General features: G+C 36.9%; 1 protein-coding gene across 1 annotated transcript in view; it reads left to right on the top strand.

The window, feature by feature from the left end:
* Positions 1 to 408: 408 nt before the first annotated feature.
* tent5d (terminal nucleotidyltransferase 5D) overlaps positions 409 to 19,001 on the top strand; it is a 24,577-nt gene continuing 5,984 nt past the window's right edge. The window contains exon 1 of the mRNA XM_065253807.2: positions 409 to 619. The gene's annotated coding sequence lies outside the window, so the exon portion shown is untranslated. The remainder of the gene's footprint in view (positions 620 to 19,001) is intronic.

Here is a 19,001-nt window from a genome sequence, read left to right as displayed (position 1 = left end):
TACAATTTCATCCCAGTGAATATAGTTTATTTTAAAAAAGTCGTTATGAAATTACCTCAGTACTTTCTGTTGATGTTTCTTAGACAAACATAGTAAACATTTGAATGAAACACAGAATAGCTCTTTGACAATCACATTTAATCTGGTAACGATTTATGTGGCTTCATATAGCTCATCTTAGTTAATACGTTTTTATTTGTTTTGTTTATTTTCAAATGATGTCAGTTCAGAAATTGCTCGGCAGTAATGCCACTCAAACGCATGACATGCACATACGTGTGCGCGCACTTGACACCTGTTAACTCTGGCTTCTCGGGGTTTGTGTACTGCTGATTGCTTGGACTACCTTAAAACTCTGACGCCAGGTCGTCATGGAAACTGTTTTACGCTGAGGACTCAGAGAGCAGACAGTGTGCTATATTTAAGAGATTCTGAACCAAACGAGCATTAGCCAGAATAGCGATCGCGCTCCCTCGCCATTTACTTGGACCTTCAGCGTAATTAAGCCTAAAGCAGAGAGACAGCGAGAGAGACATTGACTCCATCACTGTGGCATTAATTCTGCACATCAGCATTGACATCAACGCCATTCTGACGTTTCTGCTAATCGCTAATAGTGGTGAGTTAGAAAAAATCTCTTTGCAGACCTTGTATTCACAACACAGGGTTATTTAACAGAATTGTAATATTTATTTTACATTAGTTGTGAGAAAGGTTTCACAATGGCTTGATCGATGTTAGGTGTACCCGGCAATTTGTTGTTTTTAAAGTTCGCAAAACCATAGAGAAGCTATAGTTAGTTTAAGATTTACAACGCTGGGATGTACGAAATACGATTGAAAAAGGAGAAAACTTTATAGCCTGCTGCTTATCTTATCTTATCTTATCTTATCTTATCTTATCTTATCTTATCTTATCTTATCTTATCTTATCTTATCTTATCTTATCTTATCTTATCTTATCTTATCTTGTCATGAAAGCATTAAATATTGGCCTAAAATACTAAATAAAGAAAATGACATGGTTTATAATAGTTTTAATAGTAAACAGCTGATGATTTGATTGCACACAAAGTTTTACAATAGCACGTACATATACAGATGACAACGATGTGCTTGTTGAGCATCTCATGCTTTGGTTTTAGTCATGCGCGCGTGTACATTATATCGGACAAAATATTATATTAAACAAATACTGTAAATAGTGAATAAAGAGCCCAGTGTCTTTAATGTACAAAACATACTGAAATGCAAAGATACAGACTAGTTTTTATCTCAAACCTGATGTGATTGGAAGAAAGAGCAGAATTAAGTGACTTGATGACTCACAGCGGTTATTTAAGGGAGCGCGTGTGCTTGTGGAGGGCATGGAATGAGAATATCAGCTTCTGCGTCACAGCTCAATCAGACACCGTTCGTTTTATTAATCCTAATCTTTGGTTTACTTTAAATTCACAGAAAATGAATTGGTACAAAAGATGGGTAAAATCTTGGTCTGTGTTTTCGAACTGTGTATAAACGTCGATAAAACACTTGTGAATGTTTAAAAATATTAATGATTTGTGGTTTACAAAAACAAAATCTATCTCCCTTCACATAGCTACTACAGTACAGTTTATGCCACACTATTAAAGTATGTGGAATGTTAACTCGATATGCACAACGTGTGTATGTGAATTTATAGACTTCATATGGACTTAAATGCAATCTTAGTTTAACCATATACTAATTGAAAACACCATGATGGATTATTAATTACGTTGGCCGTGAGTCATTCGACTGTCTGGCCTGGCAGAAAGAAAGTAATAGTCACTGTTTGGCATGTTTTGTGATTTACCAACTCACCCTTAAATTTGCACCCTCTCACAGCACCAATTTAATTCTGCAGGCTTTACCATAAATTGTGCAACCTTGTGTTTTTTTCTTGAAAGGGTAATGTGATGTTGTTTTTTTATTATTGTAGTTATTATTATTTATTATTTATCTTAAAGACTACTTTATAATAAAAAATGTATAATTAAAAATTAAAAGTTTTTGCATAAAAGGTTTAGAAATACATGGCTATTTCAAATCTTTGAAACACTCTGATCCTCTTAAATGAACACTCAAGCTTGTCCTTAAAAACTCACTGATAATGATGGCTTACATCTTTGCACAGGAAAAGTGTCAATAAGCAAATTGATGGAAAGAAAGTGCAATCAAAACTTGCAATTAAAACTAAAATATTAACAGGCAATCAAAAAATAAGCCCAAAATAGTTTAGCTTTTCTGTTTCTACCTCATCATGAGGTACACTAGCGATTACACCAGCTCCAGATTGCATCTTGCCTCCTTCAGATTATTCAACACATATGCAAAAATTACGCTTGCCCCCTGCAAAGACTTCAGATGACGCCAGCGCTGACCTATAAACTGATTTATATTTTTTTCTTAATTGTTGTGCTTAATTTGTATTCTATATTGTGTCATTTTGTAAAGCGGTTTTACATTTATAAACAAGAGAACACACAGAAAACCAAAAATAGCAAAGTACGGCGGCTAAGATTAAACCGTACTAGTGAGCGGAGTATTAATGTAACGTATAAAAGAAAGTTAAGCTAATGTCAGCTGTGTCCCAAGGGTTGAAAAAACTCGTAGGAGGAAAACCCACTGTAAAAAGAAAATGCAGCATGAACTTGAAACAACTTGGTTTTGCAAGTCAATTCAACCTACTATTTTAAGCTTGGCTTAAAAAAGTTGAAATAACTTATAAATTCAAATTATAGTAACATAAAATATATCAGATCCCCAATAAAAACAGCTGAACCAGCTAATCAAAGTGTTCATGGTTGCTTGATTTAGTAAATTATTAACGTGAATTTACTAAAGAAAACCAGGCTCAGCCAGGACGACCAGTACTCATCTGCAATCCGCAACACAGCTGCAATTCGTAACAGAGAACAGAGTTACAGTGTTACTAATGCAGCTACAACATACTGTTGTTACAGTAATATATTATAGAATTTTATATATACTGTGTACTAAATATATGCTATGTAGAACATTGTGAATACTTTATTATACAATTTAACATAGCTGGAAGGAAGTGGTCAGTTGTTGTTGGGCAGTCATCAATTTACCATCATGAAGATGGGCATCAGACGGATAAGCATTACACCAAACTGAACTTATACCTGTCTGTCGCAGATGTCCTTGATAAACCGCAATACAGGGAAACAGAAACAAGGTGCTGTTAGCTCACATGTAATGTTAAAGTCATACAGTCATACAGCACAATGTATGTGTGTGTTCAGTACGCTCAAGCTAACTATTGCAGAATAAGTATGTTAAGGAGCTGAATTAGGTGAATGCTTGGTTAAGCATCCAACCCCAAACACAGCTGAACCAGCTAATCAAAGTTTTCAGGGTTGCTTGATAATTTTAAAGCAACAATAAAGAGTTTTTGCTCTTTGCTCCCCCTACAGGTTGGAAGCGGAATTGTCCATTACCACTGTCGTAAATAATTTTACAATGCATTGTACAAAAAAAGAGATCAAGTCGGCATGTTTAGTATCTGTAAACCGGTATTACTCACAAGTCTAGTAGCAGCAAAGCCAGGTCAACATCAGTCTTGCAGCTCCTAGCCTTCTCACAAATGTGACCATGATTTTCTCACAAATGTGACCATGATTTTCTCACAAATGTGACCATGATTTTCTCACAAATGTGACCATGATTTTCTCACAAATGTGACCATGATTTTCTCACAAATGTGACCATGATTTTCTCACAAATGTGACCATGCAATCCAAAACAGCAGATGGCGCTGTTTCAACTTTTTCAGGCATTTTCAACTAGTCTCACTGAAAAGCCCTGAATTTTAACTTACATATCACCCCTGGCAGTGCCAGCAACTGAATAAAGACATATTTAATTTGTTGGGCTTCATTCTGTTAATCTCATTGGATTTATTGAAAGTGTTGATAATAATAAATGTCTGTTAATAGTAAACAAATTCTGTGTGTCAAGACATTGAATTCAACTTGAATTCTATACATTTGCAATTGTCAATCCCTATACCCAGGGGCGGCGTTTGCGTATGGCAGTTGCCATACCCTATCATTCAGACAAAACACCAGAAATCAACAGGCTATAATGATGCTCATTAAAGATAATTTTTAATATTTTCAGTAGAACATATCTGAACATTGGTACATCACTTACATGGATAATTTACACGTGTGTTCGACTTCATACATAGGAACCGACAAGCGAATGACATCAACGTGCCGCGACAGCGGTTAGACAGCAAACGCTTACGATGATTTCTCGACTCACCCTCGCGGTACTTTGATGTCATCAGCCTCTCGTTCTTGCAGCGGAGCTTGAAGTCCCTGCAGGAGGTCTCATGATGACCGCTGCTCTTATAATCTTTATTTTCGCAAGTAAAATCCTTTTTTTTTTTTAACATTCAAACAGACTCGGTTCTCCCCCACACTCGCGCTATGCATATTGCATACATTATTCCAGAAGTAACGTTAATATGATTTGTTCTCTTCCACTGGGAAATTGTAGCGCAGTCGAAGTGAATTGTATTAATTATTTGCGCTCATTTTTAATATGGCCACTTGTGGAATAAAAACTGCACAACGACAAAAGGTAAGACTTGTTTTTGCATTTAGCCCTGTTTTACTAAGAGTTTTATTTAATGTTTTAGTCTTAGTTGGTTAACTACGTGTGCTCTATCGCATCATTTAAAAGTCTTTATTGTTTGTTTATAAGTGTTTATTGGCGGTTGTCATGACAAGATTTGTGAAGGGATGTTACAGTATGTTTTGATATTATCTTGTTTTAGTTTATCTGTTGCTGGAATTGCACTTAAGAATTACAACATTTGAAAAGCATTTTAAACAACCATGATTTCTATTTTTGTTTTTTTTTATTTGTATTGCCTCCATATTGTTGTCAGTAAGTGCACATCCGTGCAATCGTAGTATGATTTTGTACAGGTTGGTGGAGTATGTACACCACTAATCTATATAACTGATCATTGATGTACACATATAATGTGGTTTCATAGATTAGTTATTTGAATGGCCTTGTACGAAGAATTTTTGCCATACCCTAGATTTTTGTGAAACGCCGCCACTGCCTATACCCCGTCTGATTCTCTACATTCATCTACGAGTTTGTTTGCAAAAAGCTGTATTTGTTTGTATAATTATGGCACAAAATTCGCTCCATAGATGCTCCACTGCCGTAAAACAAGTTTTTGTATTTTTCACTCGAACTACAGGACTGCGACCCGATGGTTGGAAACTACATTAGTGCGGTTTTGGCTGATAGAGGGCTGCAAAGCATGTGTAAGTGCCGTTCAAATGGATGAACGACTGAAACATTTTTGGAAACGTTATTTTAAGGTAAAAAAAACCTCTTTGGTGTTGCTTTAAGTGTGTTGAAGCCGTTTGGAACGGAAGTCATACAGCACGGTAGCCCTGCAAGGGGAGGGTTGGAGACACCTGCGCTAGAGCATTCAAAGCTTTATAGCTTTAACACTTATTTGTTTTTAAATGTATACTTGATACCAGTGTACTGTTGCTAGATTTATGCTTATATGATCAAACATTAGAAATTTGATTATCAATGATAGACAGCTATTTAACATCACACCTACTGTATGCATTTGACTGCGGAAGACGGAACAATAGCTCAACCATCTACAGAGATGTTGTTGGAGTTAAGGTAAAGAAAATTGTTTGCCATCCACTTTCTGATATCATCTGTTAGCCTAAAAAGAAAAATAAGTTGTTTCGCCAGGTTCTGAGTAAATTTAAAAAGGGGCATCGTCAGCATAATATTGAAAATTGATGTTATGTTCCCTAATAATGTTTTCTAGAGCAGGGTTCGTAATCCCTGGTAGCCCTTTGGGCAGGCCTTTTTTTATTTTGGTAGCCTGAATGAATGCCCGAAGTAGCCCAAATAAAAAAATCAATTTTTAATGTAGAATATTGTGTCTATCTATCAAAACACAAATAATAATCATATAAAATAATTAGGGCTGTCAAAAGATTAATCGTGATTAATCACATCTAAAATAAAAGTTTGTGTTTACATAACATATGTGTGTGTAATGTGTATAATTATTATGTATATATAAATACACACACATTCATGTGTATATTTAAGAAATATTTGCATTTATATACTGTATAAACATTTCTATAATTTATATTATATAGAAATATAAATATTTTATATATAAATATAACCAATTTTTCTTAAATATATACACGACTGTGTGTGTTTTTATATATAAATATTAATTATACACACTACACACACATATGTTATGTAAACACAAACTTTTATTTTAGATGTGATTAATCATGATTAATCTTTTGACAGCCCTAAAAATAATCAAATTACAAATATTTTGTTCTAACTGAACTAAAAATTACTATAAACCTCTGAATCTGAAATATTAACTGAAGTCACAGAAAAGCAAATGTCACTTGATGTTGAAGGCATAGCACAGGGTTTGTCAATGAGTTTATACCACAAGCCAAATTTTGCAGACAATACAAAGCGAAGGGCCACTGACCACAATGTTTGTTCTGCTATTCTCGTTGTTGTTTTTGATGCTGGAAAAATCTGGATTTCCAAGCAAGCCAACACACAATCACACACACAGACAAACACACAATGTTATGACTGACACAGAGAGCATTTTTTTATAGAATTTGGCAAAAAAACAGCCACAGATGCTAAAAATGTAAAATGCTCACACAGGTGTGTGCGCACATACACACACACATGCGCAAAAACACAGACTCACACACACACACACACACACGCACACACACACACACACACACACACACACACACACACATTCTGGTTTCCATGTTTTGTGCGGACATTCCATAGACGTAATGTATTTTATACCACACAAACTGTATATTCTATTCCTCTTACCTACCCCAATCCCTAACCCCAACCATCACACAAATCTTTCTGATACTTCACATTCTCAATAAACATCATTCTGTTTGATTTATAAGCATGTTTCCTCATGGGGACATCAAAATGTACCCACAAGGTCACAAAAACACTGGTATTCCTATCTTTATGGGGACAATTGGTCCCCAGAACGTGATAATTACCAGGTACACACACACCCACACACACACGCACACACACAGACACACACACACACAAAGACACAGTAAAACTTACACACACATAAAGACAAATTCATATACAGACGTATAAAGACGCATGCACGCACAGACACACACACACACACACACACAAAATTCACACACACACACACACACACACACACACACACACACACACACACACACACACACACACACACACACACACACTTATATTCAGTGAAATTTCATTCAGTAAAACAAATGCATCAAAAACTACAAAAATTCTATTATTTGAAATAATATTTATTTTTAGTGTCCTTTCTAATGTTTATATAGACATAAATTCAAAAAATGTATCACTAATATAGTCATTTGAGCAGGTGGCCACATCCAGTAAAATGAATGGGTCTCTATGGGCATCTGCTGGTCGAAATTATTTATTTCTGTAACTGTTAATCTTTTACGTTTTTTTTTTCTAAACACCAAATGGTTGAATTCAACACATTACATCTAGATCAATATCTAAAAACAATTTAAATCACATTTAGATCATAATTTATGTGGATTTTTCATAAAAATTTTATATTTTACAGGCAAGCTAATGGTGTAGTTGAGAAATTGAGTGGTAAACAGGCACTAAAGTACTTAATATCTCCCAAAACACAGCAGTAATGTATAGATGGGAAGTAACAAAAAAAAAAATCATATATTATTTGTAAAAGTAAACATTTATATTTTTTTGTAATCACACTTTTAATTTCTGAGGTCATTTTACCCCCACAAAACTATAACGTATGCAGGAAAATCGGGGCATATGAGGGTTAATACTGGTTTCAATGGATTGCAAAACTCACCATTTGGGTCATATAATATTGTTTCAGTCACAAACTGGATCATTTTAGATCAGAAAAATAGGGGATACTGTCGCTTTATAAGCAAGTTCTGCACAGAGCCACTTTTTTTAGCTGATTAAGTTCTTTTCAAGACATAAATATTTTTTTTGAATATCTGCCGCGTGTTCTGTTTGTATCTGACAAAACACATATATCCGTACACATTCAGCAACTGTGGCAGGTTCCTCTATGTCCACGTTTCTTGAAATAGAATCCCCTATAATCATGAATTACAGTGAAAATGCATCTTAATAAAGCATTTAATAACACACTCAGTTACTATTACTATTTGTCTAAATAAAAAAATGTATAAATGTACATTAAAATAGCTTATTAATAATTACTTTTTAAATAATCTTATGAACCACTGACAACTCCTAAATAACTGTAAATGTAATGATTTAAAAATAATAAGTTGATCATTTATGAAAGTATGAAAATGCAAATATTAAACACATGGTAGATGTGCTTATAAATCATGAATAAGGCATTTATAGTTGAATTTATAACAATGTAGTGATTTTGACAGGGGCACAAATTAATTTAGTTATTTTACACTTGCAACAACCATTGGTTAGTATGGCAACAACCATTGGTTAGTATGCCATACACAGGACACTAGAGGTTTCGCCTCAAGTGTGTGTGCGTGTGTATGTGTCAGATGACCCCTCCCTCTGCTTCGGGGCACCAGCTAAAGAATTTCACTTTAACAATAAGAATGATCTAAATAGAACATTCAACAAATAAGAAAATATGTAAATTAGAGGGAGTTTGTTATCTTATTTATCTGAAGGATTTTGTGAGATTCGGACTAGCTTGTAGAACCCTTTAACTGTATTATCAACACAAGGAAGACACAGTGGTAATAAAATGGAATTTATTAACAAAAGATAAACAAGAATAACTAAAAACAATACTTAATGATACTAAAATACTAAAGCATAGAAAAAGATAGAAACTAAAATTCAAAGAATAGAAAATTGAAGTGACTGATTTGAATTTATGGCAGAATGTTTTCTGTTTCTGATAATTTAAAAACCTTATTTCTAATAACCCAAATAATCAAATAATTATCTGATAAACGTTAAAGAAATCAGTTATGCAATATTGAAAGTCATATATGGTAACAGTTACTGATAGAATACACCAATGCCATGGTTTCAGGAAAGATTTGGTTGTGTTATATTTACGTTCTGTGCAGTCGAATGAGCTGTCCCGTCGGCCACGTATCAGGCTTTTCCGTTCTGCAATGAGGGATTAGTCAGGTTCCGTTCAACAGCCTTGAACACGAAGTGCTGTGAAAATGCTGATCTCCGGGAAGCACAGAGAGGATTCTAGCAATTTGGAACACGCAGACGCAATCCTGTAATCGTTGTAGGCGGTCCATCACAAATCTGGAAACGCATATGAAAGGCCTCTTGAAGTGTAGGTTTGCTCTTCTGAGCTTCACCTTGTTGCAGATGTAGGTTATTGCCTTTCTGGACATGAGGCATGAAACGTGGTGTGATCCGCTTAGTCTCTGGACGCACGGGCCAGAGACTCAGAACTTGTGGTCGATCTGTTCAGTCTCTGTTGTCGAACTCAGAACGAGGAGCTGTAAAATCTTAAAGAGAGATTCACAAACTTGGTTGGTTTTTCGATGATCTGTTTCAGTTTTTTCTGAATGCTTAAGCGCTAATCGTGATTCTTGTAGCACAATTTCTAAAACTATTAATACGTATAGCAAAACCACTCACTGAGTTTGCAAAACTAAAAGCACAAACACTCCTTTGCACTCAGTTTGCTATTTTGTAACACACACTTTGCAAAACTGTATAGCACAATTCACTGCACAACACTCTTTTTGCAGAACTGTAAACACAACTCACTGCTTACACTCAATTACCAAATTTCCAACACACTCCTAAATTATACACATGTATGGCTATCATTAACACTATTTTGCCAACTGTCTGGCACACTTTCACATGTGAAAACTGTTTTAGATAATTAGGTCACTTTGCAATCAGCCTAAGCACTATAAATAAGCCACAGGTAAGCTGTTGAGTACAATGGAAGGAGCAGTCTGAGTGAGAAGAGTGAGAATCAGAGGAGGCAAAGGGAGAGGATGTGGTAGTGGAGAAGTTGGAGGAAGAGGACGTGGAGTTGAAGAAGCGATAGGGTTAGAGGAAGAGGACAAGGAGGAGCAAGAAGAGGACAAGTAGGCCAATGTAGAGGATGTGGAGGTGAAGAAGTTGGAGAAAGAGGACATGGAGTTGAAGAAGCAAGAGTGTTAGAGGAAGTTAGAGGAAGAGGACAAGGAGGAGCAATAAGAGGACGAGGAGGGGAAAGAGGAAGGGTAAGAAGAGTAAGACATAGAATAACTGATGACACCAATACAATAATGACACCATCTTTCAAAATATACACAGTGTAAGCATTTCTGCACTACGTCGTGTACTTGCACGCCACAGAATAAGAATGAAGCAAATTTACAGAGTTCCTTTCGAGAGAAACACAGAACGTGTAAAGCAACTGCGATATGACTATGTGCAGGTAAGCTATAGTGTCATTGGTTCTGAATTTGGAAGTGCACACTGTAGTGCTGTGCATGGGCCTGATGTGTTGCATTTGTTTTGTCTTGTCCAGAGAGTGATGGAACTAGAAGCAGATGACACGGGACATGAGCTACTTTTTGTAGATGAGGCTGGTTTTAACCTCAGTAAAACCAGGAGACGTGGCAGGAACATTATTGGACACCATGCCATCATCAATGTCCCAGGGCAATGTGGTGGTAACATAACCATGTGTGCAGCTATAAGCCAAAATGGTGTTGTTCACCATCATGCAACCATAGGCCCATACAACACTGCACACATTATTGCATTCCTGGACACACTACCTGACATGCTCACTGTTCAGAGACCAGAGCATACCCGATATGTCATCATATGGGACAATGTTAGTTTCCATAGGGCTCCTTTGGTCCGCAACTGGTTTACAGACCACCCATTCATTCTTCATGGCACTCAACCTCCCTCCATACTCTCCATTCTTAAATCCCATCGAAGAGTTCTTCTCTGCCTGGCGCTGGAAAGTGTACGACCGTCATCCTCATCAACAGGTAGCCCTTTTACAGGCAATGGAGGAGGCATGTGGAGATATTGACCAGGCATCATGTCAGGCCTGGATACGGCATTCAAGGAGATATTAACCCCGGTGCCTTGCACTTGAGGATATCGCATGCGATGTGGACGAAATTTTGTGGCTGGACCCAGAAAGACGAAATGATGTAGGCTGATTGTCTTTTTTTTGTGAAATTACTATTTTGTTTTCTGACTTTGTCTTTGTTTTGACAAGTGTGAATAAACACCAATACTTCAAGTTTGGATACTTGTATGTTTACACTATGATAAAACTATGACCTCAAATTGACATCTGTACACAGAGAAAGCAAAAGCCAGATGTGTTTTGGATTCATATCATCAGTGTGTAGTTGGCACATTGTGTGCTTAGTAGATGATGGCTTGTGTTTACTGTTTGATACGAAAACACAATTTTTACGAAGGTGTGAAGAGTCAATCTAGCTGTGTTCGCTTTTGCAAGAGAACTACAATGTTTGAATAATTGGGTGAAAGGTTTTCTTATTTGTGTGTAGAGTTTTGCAAAAATAGCCAATAGTTACAAAGAATGTGCTTAAGCAATCAGAAAAAACTGTATTGTCTCTCTCAGCGGAGGAGTTTGCATTTTGGCGCTTTCCTGATGCAGAGCCGTGATTGGCTGTTGATGTCAGAGGAAGTCCACAGAAGGTGGTCCACCTCTCTTCACTGTGAGGAACTTATTTGCATTGCATAAAGTACAGAGTTTAACTTTGTCTTTAGAATTTCATTTATGCATTTTCCACTTACCATATAAGAGCGTACAAAAACGATGCAGTTCAAGTCTTCTACTGGATATTGGCAGAAAAAAATATTCTAAAACAGCATTAACACTCTGGGGTCGACTGCGGCGCGGGCGCCGCAAGCTCTTTATATTTCTTTCACTCCGCAAAGAGACTTAGATAACTCTGCTGATTTTGGACATACAGATATGATTTATACATCATTTAAAACGTTAAAGTGTCTAGTTTTTTTTTCTGTCCACTCCCAATAAAAACAGAATGTTGTGCTTTTCGCAAAATTAAGAAAATAAACATGATGCGCGTTTTGTTCTCTCTCCCTCAGTGAAGTCCTTTCTCAAACGCGTCAGAAAAATAAACTTAACGAATAGTTATCATAGAAACAAAAGATAAATGTCTACATAATGCTTGGAATGTCAGCTTTTAAATGATGTAAGTGAGATCGAAAACATATATTGTCATTCGGTGTAAACTGTATGAGAAGGAGGACAAGTACCGTCTCTCTCTTGTTACCTCATTATCTGTAATGAGATGAGATCGCTACACCCCCGCGCCATTGAAGTGGACGAGCAGAAGCATCCATATGCATGACTCATGCCCCCTGCAGTCAATGGATACGCAATTCACAATCCATTCTCTCCATTCCTTGTTGTTTCAACCGAATGCACCAAACACGACATCTAAATCCTTATTTACTTGCGTATGTGTGTCAGTATCTCCAGACGCGAGTGTTTTCTTTGTTCTTCCGTCAAACATTTCACGCGAGGGGAACTTGCCATAACAAACACACGAGTCAGGAAACTCAACGCGGTTTTTGGTATTCTTATAAAATACACGATTGCAAACAATAAAATCCTTAGTTGCGTTTAAGCGCATATCTCCGCACAGAAAGTTTATTAAACACAGGATCACTCGCATGTGCACACATTCACTGCTTTCATGATCAACACGTGAGGTAATGGCGGCGGCTATAAACAACATTCGCTGCGTCCCAAACCGCCTACTTCCATACTTATATAGTATGTAAAAAGCAGACATGGGGACTTTTGACTTGGTGACTTGGACTCGAGTCGACTTGAGTCGCTATTTTTGTGACTTGTGACTTGACTTGACAAAAAATCAAATACTTGAGACTTGACTCGGACTTGGAAGTTAAAGACTCGGGACTTGACTTGACTTGAGACACGATGACTTGAATGACTTGAGTGTTAATCACATCATGTTTTCAGTTTGAATATAAAATATATTAACTATTTTAAAAAATAAAGTTGACCCAGCTGGAGTGCAGGCTGAGAATGGCGTTGTCATGACTGAATCACGACACTATCATCAGTCATGCCCTCTCGTACCTTACGCACACCACGCCAACTTAGAACAGATATCAACATGTCAGCCAGAGGGGTAGCGGGGGTCATTGCTTTTGGCTTCAACAAGATGGCAAAAGACGAACAGTACTTTGCAAGACATGCAACCTTAAAATCAGGGGCAGCCAGACGACAACCTCCAATTTGGTCCGTCATTTGAAGGTTAGTTGGTAGTTAGCTAATGTAATAATAGCTCAAGTAGCTATTAACCCTTATCATACCGTGTTGGGGACAAATGTGGGCAAAATAATTTTTATTTATTTTTTAAAAATACTTCCCATTATCTGAGCGGTACAAGACTTGGCTACTGTGTCTAAGTTTGCCACCTGAACACACACACACACACACACACACACACAGAGAAAAATGAATGGATTCTACAATGTTAGGGCCGGTTCACATATCACATCTTTTGCTCGCTCAAGCTATTTCAAATTTAGGCGCGCAAACGGAAGAGATTACAATTTTGTTTCCATGATGTATTTTACTGAACATGAGTATTTCTTTACATCTTTATATTCTATATCTTTATTAAGATTAGATTCTGCAGGTACAATTACAATAATAAGGTGACTTGACTTGGACTTGACTTGACATAGCCTGTGACTCGACTTGACTTGACTTGACTTGCCCAAGAAAAAAAATACTTGGGACTTACTTGAGACTTGAAGGTTCAGACTTGAGACTTACTTGAGACTTGCACATGTGTGACTTGGTCCCATCTCTGGTAAAAAGCACTACTTCTCCTACTATATAGTATGGAAGTAGGCGGTTTGGGACGCAGGGATTGATAAGTTTTTACACGCTTGTCCCTTGTTGTGTTTCTACTATAATGATTACAAAAACACAAATAAGTGGTGTACCCGAGATGGCATAGCGGGACTTTCCAACAATGAGTGAGTTTGTGGAGAAGCTGTTGCGTGACAGCTTGGGGTTGTCCCAAGATGAGCTTGACATACGCATCGAACGGGGGCATCACTCTCAAGGCCCACTACCGCCAGACGATGCACCTCCACGCTCTATTTTCGTGAAATTTCTCAGCTTCAAGACCAAAGAACTTTTGATCCGTAAGGCATGGCAGAAAAAAGGATTCACATGGAACGGTAAACAAGTATGTCTGGACCATGACTATCCTCCTCTCATCCTAAAGAAACGAAAAGAATATGCAGAGGTGCGCAAGATTTTGAAAGAACAACAGATCCCCTTTCAGACTCTTTTTCCAGCCAGGCCGAAGGTGAAATTCACTGAAGAAACTAAAATTTACAACACAGTGATGGAAGCCACTGCAGATATGTCCAGCAGAGGCTATGCGGTTAGGGTCATCAGATCACCAGAAACAGCGTTGGAGAAACTGAAGCAGCTGACCTGGAGCAGAGTTGGCAGAGGGGCGGGGAGCAGCGCAGCGAATAAGAGGCGGGAACCAGGTTATAAAGAAAAACTCAGAACCTACAAGAGGAACTCGCCTACGACATCGGGAAAATGAGGCTCACCCACTTTGTTGCTCTTCTAAAAAAAAAACAAAAAAAAAACTTTCATTTAGTTTAATGGTGTGAAACAAGCGTAAAAGCAAGGTTTTCTGTGGATGTTCTTCCCTTTGAGGCCTCAGCCATTAAGGGCCTCCTCCACTGACTGATGAAGAAGTTGCCTTTAAAGGCTGAGCAGGGTCCGTTCCAGGGACCCCCACCTTGGAAGTTAGAACTACCTCTTTTTCTTAATTTTTTAGTTTTTATTTTTGTTGTTTTACATGGTGTGCGGGGAACCAATTAAAATGTATGTATACCTTTTATAATTCAGATGAGTAGCAGATCAATGAAAATGGTATCAATCAACATTAATGGCTTACATAATCCAGTAAAAAGGTGGAAAGCCCCATCCATCTAAATTTAAAAGAGACAAAGATCAGATTGCTTTTATGCAGGAAACGCATTTGTCTGATAGCGAACATAAAAAATTGAACAAGTTGGGTTTTAAACATGTCTTCTATTCTTCTCACAGTTCGGGGAGGCGAAGAGGGGTGGCTATCCTGGTGCATGGCGCTCTAAACTATGAACATATCTCAGAATATAAGGATAAAGAGGGTAGATACATACTGGTAAGATTGATGGGATTATTCTGAGTCTCTTAAACGTATATATTCCCCCAGGAAGCAATTGGTCATTGTATAAACAGATCCTAGAATTAACTGCAACAAGAAGTCAGGGAACTTTACTATGTGATGGTGATCTCAACCTCACATTAAATACTAAATTGGACTCTTCAAACGGGAAAGGAGATGCGAGAAAAATTGGAGAAAAATTTTTACACCTTATGGATGAATTAGGATTAGTCGATGTGTGGAGAAATTGCCATTCGACAAGTAGGGAATATACCCACTATTCAAGCACACACAATGTCTACTCAAGGTTGGACTATATCTTCATGTTTAGAAATGACCTCTTTAGATTAAAAAATTGTGAAATAGGCCCCTGTACCATTTCAGACCATAATCCGGTTTATGCTAATATTTGCCTGGACAGGAAGAATAGAAATACATTATGGAGGTTAAACACAAACATCCTTAATTACCCAGATATCAAAGCGCGTTTGAAGAAAGAAATAGAGGAATACCTAGAATACAACGATAAGGACGAGGTGACACCGGGAACACTATGGGATGCACTTAAGGCAGTGATTAGGGGGAAAATAATTGGTATCTCCTCCCACCTAAAAAAAAGTAGGTCAGGAGAAACTTCGGCATTTAGAAAACAAGCTACTAGAACTGCAACACCAACATTCTAGGTCTCATAATGATAATATTAAATTGGATATAATAAAATTGAAAAAAGAAAATAGATGATTTGAACACCATGGAAATACAGAAAAAAAAACACATTTTCATAAAGCAACAGTATTACGAAGTAGGAGGGAAATCATTGAAACTTCTTTCGTATAAGCTTAGGAAACAACAAGCAGAGAGATCTATTCACAAAATTAAGAATCCCCTAACTGACCAAATAGAAATTGAACAGGAAAAAAATCCAACAATGCTTTTTAGAATATTATAAGACACTATATTCTCAACCACACATAGAAAATAACCAGGACATCAATAACTTTTTATCTGAACTTGAGTTACCAACAGTGACAGAGGAACAAAATAAACAACTATCATCCACAATAACTGACGAAGAAATTCAAACAGCAATTAAAAGATTAAAGGGAGGAAAGATGGCAGGGGCAGATGGATTTGGTCCGGAATGGTACAAAACAATGCAGGTGTGTTTGGTCCCTACGTTGCTGAAAACATTTAATTGGGTGATGGTAAATAAGATAGTCCCATCCTCCTGGAGGGAAGCAATAATTTCTATCATCCCAAAAGACGGAAAGGATAGATTGCAGTGCAGTAACTATCGCCCAATTAGTGTTTTGAATATAGACTATAAGTTGGTTACTTCTATCATGTCTAGGAGATTAGAATCTATCTTACCAGGTCTAATACACAAATATCAGACGGGTTTTATCAAACAAAGGCAGACTCAAGACAATATTAGGAGGGTTGTACACGTGATGAGGTGGGTGGATAAGCAGAAATTAGAGACTTTAATTTTGAGTTTAGATGCCGAAAAAGCATTTGATTCAGTGAGGTGGGCCTTTTTGTATTATGTGCTTGAAAAATTTGGTTTCGATAAATCTATAATCGATGTTATCGCTGGACTATATAATAACCCAACTGCTAGGATAAAAATTAATGGTGACCTCAATGAATCATTCATATTGGAACGAGGGACTCGACAAGGGTGTTCTCGCCTCTCCTCTTCGCCTTGTTCATCGAACCTTTAAGCCAGTGGATCAGGCAGAATAAAGATATAACTGGAGTCAGAACAGTAGGAGGGGAGCAAGAATTAGCACTTTTTGTTGACGATTTATTATTGACTATATCTTACCCCACACAGGTTGTCCCTAAAATTATTAAACTACTACTAGACTATGGCTCTTTTTCGGGGTACAAAGTTAATGTTAATAAAACACAGGTAATAACTCTGAACTATGCCCCACCAAAAGAAATCAAGGATAGTTTTAAATGGAAATGGGGAGCAAACAGTATCAGATATGTAGGGTTGGTATTGCACAGAGACTTCTCGAAAATGTTTGAAGCCAATTATGGCCCTCTGAATATAGCAGTAAAATCAGACACACAAAGATAAAATAACATACCTTTTTTGGGCCTACATTCCAGGATTGACTCAATAAGATTAAATATTCTCCCCCGCATGCTCTACTTATTTCAGTGCTTACCAATTTTCATACCTCAAAAACAATTTTTTGGAGTGGGACAGAATGATATCAAAATATATTTGAAAAGGGAAAAAGCCCAGAGTTAAGTATAAAACCTTACAATTGCAGAATGATAAAGGAGGTCGTGGTCTCCCTTGTCTACAAGAGTATTACTGTGCTGCACAGCTAAGACCATTAATATGTTTGTGTTCTTCATATTACACCGCAGGATGGAAGGATGTGGAGGGAAAAACTATTGAATCAATCCCGGTTGAAGCTTTATTAGCAGACATAAAACTGCAAAATAAGATTAATTTATCAAATGAACCCATTTCACATGTAATGATTGCAGCTTGGAATTAAACAATTAAGATTTGTAGTGTGGAAGACACCTCGAAAATCCTGAAATGGTGTGCGTACGATTCAGATTTTATCCCGAATCAGCATGATGATAGATTTAGGAATTGGATTCTAAAATGATTGACTAACTATTACTCATTTGTCCACAAGGGGGCGTTCCAATCTTTTGAATCCCTGCAAAGAAAACATGAACTGGGCTCTACTGACTTCTTTAGATACCTACAGATCAGGCATTATTTCAATCAAGAACTGAAAGTGAATTTAAACAACTTAGGATTTGTGGGAACATTTATATCATTAACTACAAAACTGGGTACACACAGCAAAATTATATCCAGGTTATACAATAGCATCCTGCGGTGTAAAAAAGACAGCACACAGTATGTAAAAGTGAAGTGGGAAAAAGAAAGTAACTTGACAATCACAGAGGAATCTTGGGAACATATATGTAAGATACAATGGGTTACAACTGGATCTAATGTATGGCATGAATTCTGTTGGAAGAATATAATGAAATTTTTATCGAAACTCATTAAAAAGATATCAGGGCATTGGAGATGTTTGCTGTTTACGTTTCCCCCATGGTCTAGGGGTTGGGGGGTAACTGTTTTTGGTGAGGAGAGAAAGACCTCTGGCTCTAGGTCCCAAGGCACACACTCAGTTAAAAAAAAAAAAAAAAAACATACAAGTCAGGATTAAAGCCCAAATTTAATTTTATTTTTATTTTAGATGTTCAGGGCTTGAAAGGCAAAACTTGAAGGATACAGCCAAAATAACAAACAAAAAGGAGTTTTCCTAATTTTAAGTTCTCTGCCTTCCCCTAGAACAAAGATAAATTGATAAAAAAAAAAAAAAAAAAAAAAGTACTTCACTGAACTCCCTCTCTAAATATTAAACAGGAGAAAAGAGATTAAAACTAAAAGTGAATGGCTGCTCCCTCTTCAAACAGGATCAAATCTTTAAATAGTACGAAGTATAAATACTAAACAGAAGCAAACAAACAAAATTATAACTATTCTAGATTACAAATGTTTATGGGCTCACCAGCCCTTTTACACAACTTTTAGCACTATGGTAAGCATGAAATTCATACAACTCTAAGATCACCTACT

Source organism: Paramisgurnus dabryanus, chromosome 16 (genome assembly GCF_030506205.2).
Source record: "Paramisgurnus dabryanus chromosome 16, PD_genome_1.1, whole genome shotgun sequence".
Classification (NCBI taxonomy): domain Eukaryota; kingdom Metazoa; phylum Chordata; class Actinopteri; order Cypriniformes; family Cobitidae; genus Paramisgurnus; species Paramisgurnus dabryanus.
This window is presented reverse-complemented; position numbering and strand designations above follow the sequence as displayed.